The sequence below is a fragment of the Clinocottus analis genome, unplaced genomic scaffold (genome assembly GCF_023055335.1).
Source record: "Clinocottus analis isolate CAN_PGR_092001 unplaced genomic scaffold, fCliAna1.0.p SCAF_12, whole genome shotgun sequence".
Classification (NCBI taxonomy): Eukaryota; Metazoa; Chordata; class Actinopteri; order Perciformes; family Cottidae; genus Clinocottus; species Clinocottus analis.
In genome coordinates this window covers 12,365,018-12,376,836 of record NW_027175843.1, presented here as the reverse complement: position 1 = coordinate 12,376,836, position 11,819 = coordinate 12,365,018, and positions in this window count along the sequence as shown.

Below are 11,819 nucleotides of genomic sequence, written 5' to 3'. Positions count from 1 at the left end.
TCTCAGATTTGAAAGAGTGTGCTTGATTCAGCGTGCATATGTTAATCAGTCAGGAAAGAAAACACACAGCTCTCATTGTTTATTTTCACTCATATTTACTTGTGCTTCGCTGCATGTATTATATATATATATATATATATATATATATATATATATATATATATATATATATATATATATATATATATATATATATGTATATATATATATATATATATATATATATATATATATATATATATATATACTGTTGGGATGTTTTAAATTTGATTTAAGACTTTTTTGGCATAGAACACAGGCATATGCAATATTTATCCCGGCATATATTTTCAATGGCTCTGCATCCAGAATCTAGAAAGTGTCAGGATGAGTGACTTGTTTTCCGCCACGATTTAAAAGCAAATTTCCCCGCATCCTGGAATGTTGCAGTATAACATGACAATAGCCATGGAGAATGCACAACTGTTTGGTGAAAAATATGATCACCTGAATGGTGCAGACACCTGACCTTTTCTCAGTCTCCCCTAACATGTCCCTTCCATACAATCAGTGTGAGAGCGCCGCACAAGAAAGGCCAGTCCATTAAGAGAATATGCTAATTTTGCCATCCGCTCCTAATTGATGCCATTTTACCAAGTAAACAAGACTTCTGTCTACAATGGATGTGTTTCTGCCAGCTAAAAGGATATTTCAGATTGGCTTTCTCCTGTAATTTTCTCTCCGAGATCTACCGGTGTGCCATTATTGCAAATTATAAGTCTCTCCTTTTGAGATGAGGTGCTATTCTTGCTGTGTCTTTTCCCTCTCTTTAAAGGCCATCCACTATTTTTTGTCAGTCACTGGAGAATCTTCATTCACGTGAAAAGGTGTCAGTGGCTGACCGTTTGAGCATGATGACAGACACCCAGTTGAAGTGTGAGTGACTGCCTGACACCATAGAGGTTTGTCAATGATGTCAACGGCACTCTGGCAGCTAACACAGTATTGTCCCAGACACTACAGGACAGCATCATAATATGGGACGTAGACAGGGCGTGATGTGTTATCTCTACAACCTCTCTCCCATCCTTCAGTCTTTACCACGGGCCATGACTGAAGGTCTATGAGGATCCCCGATGCGCTGAGTTGCCTAGATTCATCTTCCCCTGTCAGCCACGTAATGCTGTATGAGCTTGTTCCTCCATTCAAGTAATGCTGATGAATCTGCTGTCCAGAAGCCGTTCGCTCCACTTTGTTGAAGCAGGGGGATAGACCCATTACAATGTACCTTTGGATCGGACCATACATGATCATTTCTCCCCTTCTGCCAAATTGTTCTTTAGCAAAGAGGCTATCAAACTGTGTGCGTGTGTGTGTGTGTGTGTGTGTGCGTGTGTGTGTGTGTGTGTGTGTGTGTGTGTTTGTGTGTGTGTGAGGTTGACTGGCACTCAATGCTAAGCTGTCTCTCTGAGGAAAGGGCTGTTTAAAAGGCAGGAGCTGGCAGCGGAGCAGCCCTCTCCGCTCCCTGTCTAAATACTGCCTCTGTGTGACTGACAGCAAGGCAACAGCACACTGGCATTCTCCTTTCAGCCACTCAGCAACCCTTTAACAAAAACCACAGGATTTAACATAAAACTCAGACCAGAGTGTCAACTACTGTAATGCAGCACTGCTGCCTTCACTGATCTTTAAATTATTTAACATGACAAGCTGTCCCTTTGTTGTTATTCTTGTGAATGTGATCTGACCATGTGTGTTTTTTAAGTACTGTTGTAGCATATGAATTAATTAGGATGATCTAAATAATCCTGATAATGCGCAATTACAAAATGCATCCGCCATTGTTCTGTTTCTAAGGACGAGGGCTTCTGAAAACTGTTCCTGTGTACTTTGAATTCCTCTCCTTAGAAATGATACAAATTAGCTTTATCTTTGATTTATAGTTATTTTTTAGAGATTGACCTTTCTAAATTCAATTTATATATATATAAAATGTTCTTTTCCCTTACAAGGGGACAAACAAGAGTCATCAACAGGCAAAACAGAAGACATTGTAAATGTTGTTTAGCTTAATAGCACAAAATTAACAATCTATGTGGTTTTGTACGATTCAATTAGAGGGATATCTTGCTATTTCATGATGCACTTAGGAATGACAAAGCACAGATATAAGTATTGATTTTTGTGGACCCATAACCAGATAAACAATATGTATATGTATGTATTTGCTGGGTAAATTGAATCAAAATGCACATATTACATTGAGGGCCCTGGAAGACGGACAGCAATTGAATTTGTCAGTCAAGAATTTCGTTAAAGAGTTAAAGACCTTTGATCTACCGGCGGGCCAAATGATACCAACTGTCCACAGTAAGAGATATTTATGGCATCTTACCTTTGTTACTGTTGTCTTGCTTTTTATACGTAATTCCTTTTCCTTTTTTTGGTTCCTCATTTCCCCTCAGATCTGCAGTAAGCCTGCCTCTTTCTGTATTTTGACTCGTGAATATATGGGTGTGGTTGTTGTGCATGTTGGTTTGCGTCTGTGTGTTTGTCGACGTACACATACTTGTTCACATGCCTGTGTACGTATTCCTTATGCTGTTATGTGTGTCTGTGCACGCCGTGAAAGTGTGTGTGACCGCGTGCGTGTGAAGTGTGAAGAGAATTGTCTCCAAGTGGCGGAGAGGCAGCAGAGAGAACGATGGCTATGTTTGTGGATTAATAACTATTAATTCTCCTTTTGACTGTAATTGATGCTTAAATCTCTGCTCTCCTCCTCCTCCTCTCAGCAGACCTCTTGTACCCCCGTCAATTCTGTCCTTCTAATAAGGGCATTATTCCAGGGGAATTCATGCATTCTGATAAATCAAATTAGAAGGCCAGTGACTTAGATAGATTGCAGCAAGTAATTAGAGAATCCTCAGTGCCTTCCTCGCTGCCACTCATTTACAAGAGTCTTTGTTATCTACCTATCTCGGCGCAGCGTGAGGCGGTGTGTGTTTGCATCACTTTTCCCTCTTAAAATTCCTTCCTTATGTCACTGGAGAGACAGATCCCAGACCATATCTTGTCACCCAGGCTAGCATACCGCACAACGGACAGCGCAGTGGGACAGCCATTAATTGGAGCAACTTGGGTTGGTAAGTACCCACGTGTGTGTCACTGACATGCAAGAACAAGGAGATGGGCTGACACATGGAGACAGGGGACACCCTGGGCTGGACTGCCCCCCCCCCTCCCCCCTCCACACCTACACACACACACACACACACACACACACACACGGAGACATGCACCCACACCTCCACATGCCCCCTCCGTTGCCCCTCGCCCTCTCTCCTTGCCTTCAGGAAACAACACCATGTTCCTGATACTGAGTCAGTAGTCCCTATCCGTGTCAGCTGAGCAGCCTTGTTCACACGCCACAAATATTGCGTGTGAGAGTGTGCGCGTGTCGGTTTGGAAAATGAATATGGTAATTGTGGTTACGGAGATGAAATAAGCTGTTTGTAAAAAAGAAAATGTATTTCAATCTTGGAATCTAACAAAGTGCACATACTCAAGTTATGCACTACAAATTTACAGTTGAGCTTTTGTGTCTCCAGTTCATACTTTTTATACTTCTACTCATATTCTACTTGTACTTTATTTTCACTTTCTAGTCACTTTACAGATGAAGATTATACACATGAGACATATGAGCGGGTCAGATATGCTGTTATAGATTTATGCCTCTTCTAAGCTCCACCTCCACCAGCTCCAACCAACCAATAACGTCACACTCACAGGGGGCTTAATTTGGCTTTATGAGTACTTTTACTTTAGTTGCATTTTGCTAGTAATACTTTTGCACTTTTGTTGAGGAAATCAAAATTGAAACGCAAGACTTTTACTTGTAATGTAATATTTCCACAGTGTGGTATGGCTATTATTACTTTAGAAATTATAAAAATACTTTTGCCACTACCATTTGAAGTTCATATGAAATATGTATCAAATGAAAAGAGAAAATTGCACAATAGACAGGACCATCTTTGTACCTTACAATCATCTCACAGTCCAAGGTCCTGACAGCTGCATTTCCTTCTGATCTACCGTTCACCCTCTCTGGTATTTTTCTTCCTTTCTTTTCCACTTCTCTTGCCCCGCTGTCACAAACCAGTCTGACAGAGTTCACTTTTCTCCCTTAAGAGGATGAATGAAGATAAAAAGCAGAGCAAAATGAAGCAGGAGAGGCATCACTTGCTTTGATTCATGATGGCTGGGAGTCTGGCTGTTCTCTGCAGCCTGCCTGCTTGGCTGACTTCCTGTCCGCCTGCTCGTCTGCTCCTTCCCAAGCTCTCTAATGGAGAGCTGCAGTCTGCTCGCAGTGACAACGTCAAGCCATCAGGAATGGCTGATTATGGTGCTAAATATTGATCTCTGCCTCACATGTGTCAAAATTCCCCCCACCCTTTAATTAGAATTTCCCCTCCGCGCCATACAGGAACTAACCGAATATATTAGAGGACTTCATGAGGAGGAGGGGAGTGCAGCTAGCGGGGCATAATTGTGACCTCTTGTCTTGTCTCTTCCCTCTTGAGTTTTGAGATGACTTCCAACTGTCTGTCTAATGCTCCCGGCCGCTCTGATAATCAGACTTATTTTCCTCGTCTTATCACAGGATGATCGGCCTGGCTCCTGTCCTCCATCCCCCTCTCCCCTGTCTTGTCCCGTCTCCTCCTTTTTGCCATCTTATATATATATATATTCTCAATTTTGCATGGGCTGTTGGAGAAGTCTGTCTTTAAACACAATAGTGTTTAGATTATTTATACATTTGAGTACAGTAAAAAGTCAGTCCAGTAGTAGATCTAAATAAAGGTCCTTTCATTGTTGGACTCAATAGACGGATGGTTGAAAATAAAAAATAAAAAAAGGATAACAGAGACAACATATTTTCTTGTTGAAAACATGGTGCCTATATTACCCACAATGCAACGCCAACAATTTGTTCTGGGATATGGTTGTGTTAGTAACAGCTAATGTAGCCTCCAGCTTCTGGCCTCCAGCAGAAATGAGGAGCGGACTACAGCTTTCTGGTAAGCGCTCTTCTTTTTATCACCGCACTTAAAAAAAAATAATTAAATAGCGCTAAAAAGCGAGGGTTCCCAAGTGTCTAATTTTCATGGGACCACGGCTGCACCCCGAGATTTAATAGTTCAACTTTTGGAACATGTGACGAGAAACCACCAAATATATCAGGAAGACATAGAAGAGAAGTTAATCAATTAGTGCTGAGCTACCTGGAGCTTTACTGTCTGTCCCGTGAACTCTTTTACTTGCTCCAGCCTTTCCGTCCAATGCACATCCGGTTGAAAGGTCACGCTGACAAAGGGAGCAGTGAAACTACGGTGAGGGATTTAAGGTGCTGGAAATCCGTGCGTCTCTGTTTTGACTTTGTTTAAAAAGACCGCAACCACATTGTCATCAAAGCGTACAAGTCTCGGTTGCATAGTAACAGCAGTAGTGTAAAAGAATGAAAGACGCACGGCTGGCGGTTTGCACATATTTTTAGATGCAACATGTGAGCAGCCCCTTATACAGCTTTGCATTCATGCAGTAGTACTCGTCAAGATCTCTAAACAAACGTGATGAAACAATCTGTGAGATTCCTATATGACTAGCAGCATGTGTAACTTATGTATTTATTTGTCTCCTGTTATCTGAGCTTCTCCTTGCTTTGTTGGCATACCCAGGCGTGCTGTTGATGCATGTGAGCGTGCTCCACTGGTTCTCTCACAGCCACCGCTTCGAAATTTGTGTTTCTTAATCAAACAATGGAATACTTTTGCTGTTCAATATTTAATCTATGTTCACTGCACCTGGTTTTATTCTGGTTTCAGTTCTTCCTGGATTTCAGAGCACCGACATTCTCGCCCCATCATTTTCTCCATCATCCTTATCTAGATCCATGTTTTCCTCCTTTCCCAGCTCTCTTTTCCCCTCTATCGGCCACCCCTCCTCTACTTTCTCTCTCTCTCTCTCTCTCTCTCTCTCTCTCTCTCTCTCTCTCTCTCTCTCCATCCTTTGGTTAGGAGGCACCAGCCGTTATACAGGACGCTGGCAGGCTTGCCGTCAGTTGCATTCTGGCGAGTGTCAAGTGCCACAAGGTGCCTTTTTCTATTTGTTTGTTTCATGCTACACTGCACCAGCCACTGACCTGTGGTAGCCATGTCGTGCAAGAGGGAGGCAGGTTCATCCAATCAAAGAACGGCTGAAAATTAACACTGATCTTTCCATTCTTGAAAAGGGACTGTGGCAAAAGGCAATTTCATGACCATATAGTGTGATTTATTTTTTTTACACTTTTCAATAACATCTTGCACGTCTTTTACTCTCTTTACTTTTTAGATGGTTCAACTGTTTGCTCACTTCCTTTACTTTACACATTTATTTAAACATGAACAGAGACTCTCTCACTCACTGTTTTGGAATCTGTTTGTGCTCAAAACATAATCTTTGAGACTCAAGCTTATAATTTGATATTCGAGTATCACAGATTTGGGTTTTTATTTTTTATTTTTGCAGCAAATTCAATCTGAACCTCCTGCAATTCAGTACATGCAATATTCATAGTTGATCCATTGACTGCTATTCAAGCGGGAACTATTTGAAGAGGGAAAGTTCATGTGCATTTTTGATGGATTGTGCATGTCTTCCCCTACTCTATATGGATAGAGAGCTTGTTTGAAGGTCAGTGATTCTCTTCAGTCAGTCTTGCCTCCGTACTCCTTTTTGGGGAGAAGAATATCTCCAGTCTTCACTCCATATTTTTCAAGTGCTTCTAGGATGACTAGGTTGGATGACCTTGAATCTAGGTGGAGATGAATCTCTTTGAGCCGCTCCTCTCGCTCCTTTTCTTGGGAAACTCTGTCATGAAGAGGGACAACGACCTTCTCCCATCAGGGTTTTCATGTAAAATATCCACTTTCCCCAGATCCCAACCTTTTCATGTCTTCAATATTTTGTCTTTTTCATTGTACGTGTGTTGAACTACATTTTCCTTCAACTTTAATTATCAGATTGCATTTCATGTATTGATATGCTTCATGCTGTCTATCAATTCATTAATTTCCCACTGATTTCATATTATGTCCTTCTGTTTTCATGTGCGCATTAAGGAAAGGGATCAATATTTAGAAATGTTGTGTGTGTGTGTGCTTTTGTGTTAGCTTGCAGGAACAAGAGGTTGAACACGGGTTGAGTGGATCTTGAGAGCTGGCAGGTGCATTATTGCAGCAGGCTCTGCCTAGCTTGACATGTGTGTGTTCCTAATCTCCTCGTGATATGACAAAGCTGTGTGAGAGCCTGGGCGGGATCTTTTCTGTCTGTTGTGACACTCCACCCCCTCTTTCCTTCTCTTTTGTCCAACACACACACACACACACACACACACACATACACAATGTTCCCCTCTTGACCCCTCAAGACCCGCCAATCTAATATCCATTGGCACCTTCTCACTGTAGATGTGTACTTACATGTGCTACGAGAGCTTTATAAAACTATCATGACAATACGCACATCTGTTTGTGTTGTCACTGCGCGGGTATACTTGCCAATAGTGTACGTGTTCATGCACAAAGAAATGCATGCATACACTCGCAGCAAACCAGTGCAGAGGCCTGAGACGACCTGCAGATGCAGACAATTCTGAGTGAATTTTATCTCTACTGGACTTTATCTCAGAGACAAAAGTGCAGTGAGAGGATGACTTTGTAGCTGCAACACCTGAGCAACCCTTTTATAAGCTTGTTTGATCAAGGTGCAACACAATTGGGGTCTTGGTGCTCAAAATTAACTTATTTTCGGGTTGAACGTTACATAAATCCCTCTATAGATATCATTTTTGTGTAGCTCTACATCTTTCCAAAGGAAACATCCCTTTCACTACACCTGTATTCTTCTAAATTATTTATGTTGATGACACGTTAAACCTCTTTTGGAACAGACAGTAGAGACATATAGGAAATCAGGCCAGAGAGAATTAGGTGAATGACATGCAACAAACTTCTCCCGCTGGAATCAAACCAGGGACGTTGCAACTACACGGTCAGCACCTTCGACCTCGCGCAAGTACCTCCCTTCTAAAATGGATTGCTTTAATTCAACAAGACTAAATGCATCGAGGGCTGCAAGAGACTGGAAGGAACTCTTAGCAGATGATAGAAGACCAGACACACACACACACACACACACACACACACACACACACACACACACACAATTTGACTCAAAGACATGAACACATTACATGTGCATGGGTGTGTTTAATATGTTTCACTTCACATGGAGCAGCGGCACAAACCATAACACTGGATGAGGGCATATTCTTGCGGGAACTGAGCCAGTGCATCTGACCATGTTGACATTTTACACACTGCCATCAGACGGGGGGGAGGATGGGAGGGGGGTCGGAGGGGGGTAGTTTGCAGCCCTGCATTCAGTCACATTGTCACAGTGGCAGGTGTAAATGGGGGTGGATACAAAAAGCAGGTAATGAGCAGCATTTGTAAAGACGTCATAAATTACAAAATAACATTAATCGAAGAATTCCTTTTATTTATAGGTTAGCCTACTATGATACCAATACGTAAATCTGATTTTTTTTGTTTTTTGTGAAGAACATGACTTTACCGTCCGCTGGGCGATACCCTCACGTGTGTCATCAAAACCAGATTATTTTCCTGTGTGTTTTTTTTTTTTACAGTTTGCTCCTCAGTCTCCTCAAGCCTCGCCCCAGAGATCCTAATGCATCATTTGAGGCTCATATAATTCACTGCTTCCCAAGCCACTGGCTCCTACCGGCCTGATAGAGGCTTTTTTGCGCCACTTAGAAACACGCACCGTGTGTCTGATGCCTTCCTCCTTAATATGTCCTCTATTACCATCAGGCATTTATGCATGTTTTTTCTACTTCAGTGACCACTGAGCACCGGCTTCATTAAAACTAATTGAATCGGAAACATGTCTGCCCGAGGAAACATTTAGTCTTTCTATAAAGGAAATTTCCGATTTCATTTTGTCAATAAGGTCAAAGGACCGAGCCTGCGTGTTCAATACTGATACATGCGGGCCTATTTTACTCAGGGTGTACTACCCATAATAACACTGAACGTAAGACTCCCACTCTGCTGGTTTCAGGTTATGATAGTTTGTCAAACTCACGCTACTTTTTTCCCACCAAATTCTCAGTTTCCCACAGAAACCTGAAGCATTTCCTCTCTCACACAATGTCCTGCCAATTTCATTGCATTAATAATGTATTGTGGTTAGCATAATTGAGTCCCGTTAGAAGCATTGCATTAGTGGTTTTAACTTGACCACACTTGAAACAATAATTTGATAGCATCCGTCAGAAATCAATGTGCAATAACAGAGAATACACAGCTGTTTGATATGAAGTAAATATTTATGAGTGATCTAACTAGGCGTCAAGTCCAGTCAATCTTCTTTGAAAGGATCTGTGCAAATGATTAACCTCATTTTACTGGTGCTGTCTGGGCTGGTAATGGCCATTAGAGCTAAGAAGGAGTGAGGCCTTTGATTTTTGGCTCCTCATCATTCACAGCTTGTCGCATCCCTTCATCCTTCATACATGGCTGCTGAATTGATTGTCTGTTTAGTCCTATGAATGATAAAGCTGCTCCGGGCCACAGGCTGAGAGGGACAGACACGGCTCACTTCCATCTATATGCAAGGTGGATTTCTTTCCCTGCCTCGCCACTTGGAAATCATTTTTTTGCATTATTTATTGGACAATCATCAGCATTTCAATATGGTAAATCAAATAGTCACAGCAGTATAACTATAGGCAGTCGTATCCAAAGCATCGTATCCCAAGATCATTATTCATTCATTTTGTTTAGAGCTATAGTCGGAAGGACTCATGAGATTCATAAGTTGTGTAATCAACATGTTTTACTGCGGGCTCGAACAGCAGCCTGCCTGAACAGAGGGAAAGGTAACATGAGAGGAAGTGATCCTGGGAGTCGCCCGAATGCGCAGAATGAATGAAGAGTATCAGAATTATTGAAAAGTGGAACATAAACAAGGACTGCTGCAGAGACAGGTGGAATACAACCTCTATGGGTGACATAACATCCAGTGTGAAAAGTCAGACGAGTTGTTTGAATCACTTTCACTTGAAAGAAAGTCAAGTAATAAAGAGCATGTTTTAGTCATGTGGATCTATTTCAGGTCCTGCTCACAAGCCTTCTAATAAAAGGATCACTCACTCAAGACATTACCGTCATTTCTTCCGCGCTTAATTCCAGTCAGGTGAAATGTAGCATGCATATTTGTGCATCTTTACAATTTTTCGTTCGATTCTCTTTCCCTGACTGCTCAAGAAATAAATCCACTAGCAGTTTGAGCGACAGAGTTTTCCTCATCAGAGGTCTGTCTAACAAGTTCTCATGTAGCCGAGGTGAAAGGTCAAGTGCTCTCCCACCAGGGGGATCGGAGGAGGCAAACGGTTTGTCTTATCTCGGCCTCCCAACATGATAATTCACACATTAGCCCTCTTGACCGGAGCTAAGTCACAGCCAACACAGTCAACATGTGAACCTTTTTGCAGAGAATTCCAACATTTCAGATTGGAGTCAACACAACGCATATCCTTGTTCAGTTTTGTTGTTGGAGGCCCGGCTCCTGACGTCAATGAAAACTCCTGCAGCGGAGCTACACTTCAAATCCACGAGCACCTGTGAACCTGTCCAATTGCATCACATAATTAGAGAAAAGTGCAGCTGTGGGTGCAACATACCGTCCACGAGTGTGTGCCGTGCATGTGTGTGGCATTTACCCGCTGTGTTGTGAACGGGAAGCAGCGATCTCAGAAGCTGGGACTCAGGCATATAATTTGATTCTCACTTTGTGCACAAGCAGCAGCAGCAGCAGCAGCAGATACACCGGCTCTATTTGGAAGATGGCCACGTTCACCTGTTGGCACTGGTTTGTTGTTCTGTGCCAGAAAACGGCCAACTCCAGATTTTTTTCATTTTCTCCCTTCTAGCCCCACTTGTGCTGACGCCATCACGTCTACCCTTCCGCTGATGTCAAATGCAGGGAGGAAATGAAGTCATAGGCTGTTTAATTAATTTAAACTCAAAGTCCTCCAGCATATATAATCATGCACACACACACACACACACACACACTGACAGATGTATTAGCGGCTTGTGTCATGTTGCATTGTGCTGAGAAAGACATGTTTAAAGCCTAACTGTACTTTGAGTCAATAGAGAGGACTTGTGACACTGTAATGCACCCTTTCAACAGATCTGCTAAATGTCAGCAAACTGGTTCTGAATGTAATCCCAGTTTGCCTTGGAATTAGCACTTTACACTGACGATCTAATTATTTAGACAATTTATTGCCTGCTGCTAATATCTATCAAAATAAGCTGTTCCCTTCATCTTGATCATGGGATAAATGTGGAATCAGGGAGGATAAGTCCCAGACATGCCTCAGAGCCTGGCGTCACTACCTCTTCTGGCAGACTAAAGGAGAGGCGGTGTGACAGCGCCGCTGCTGCGCTCCGAGCGGGCCAATCACTGCCGCGTTAGGAGCTTTTCTTAATGGCTTTCTTCTCTGCTGATTTGAGGCGCAGCAGCATCTCAAAAGTGGCTTGACTTGTATACGTGTTATGCGGGCGATCATTACATGCGGTTAAAGGAGCTGGACTTTTTTAGCCGAGCGAAATCAGAGGCGCGGACCCCGGAGTCCCCGAGGGGGTTTGTGGGAGGTTGATGGTATAACGGGCGGATGTATGCCTGCTATTACACTGCAG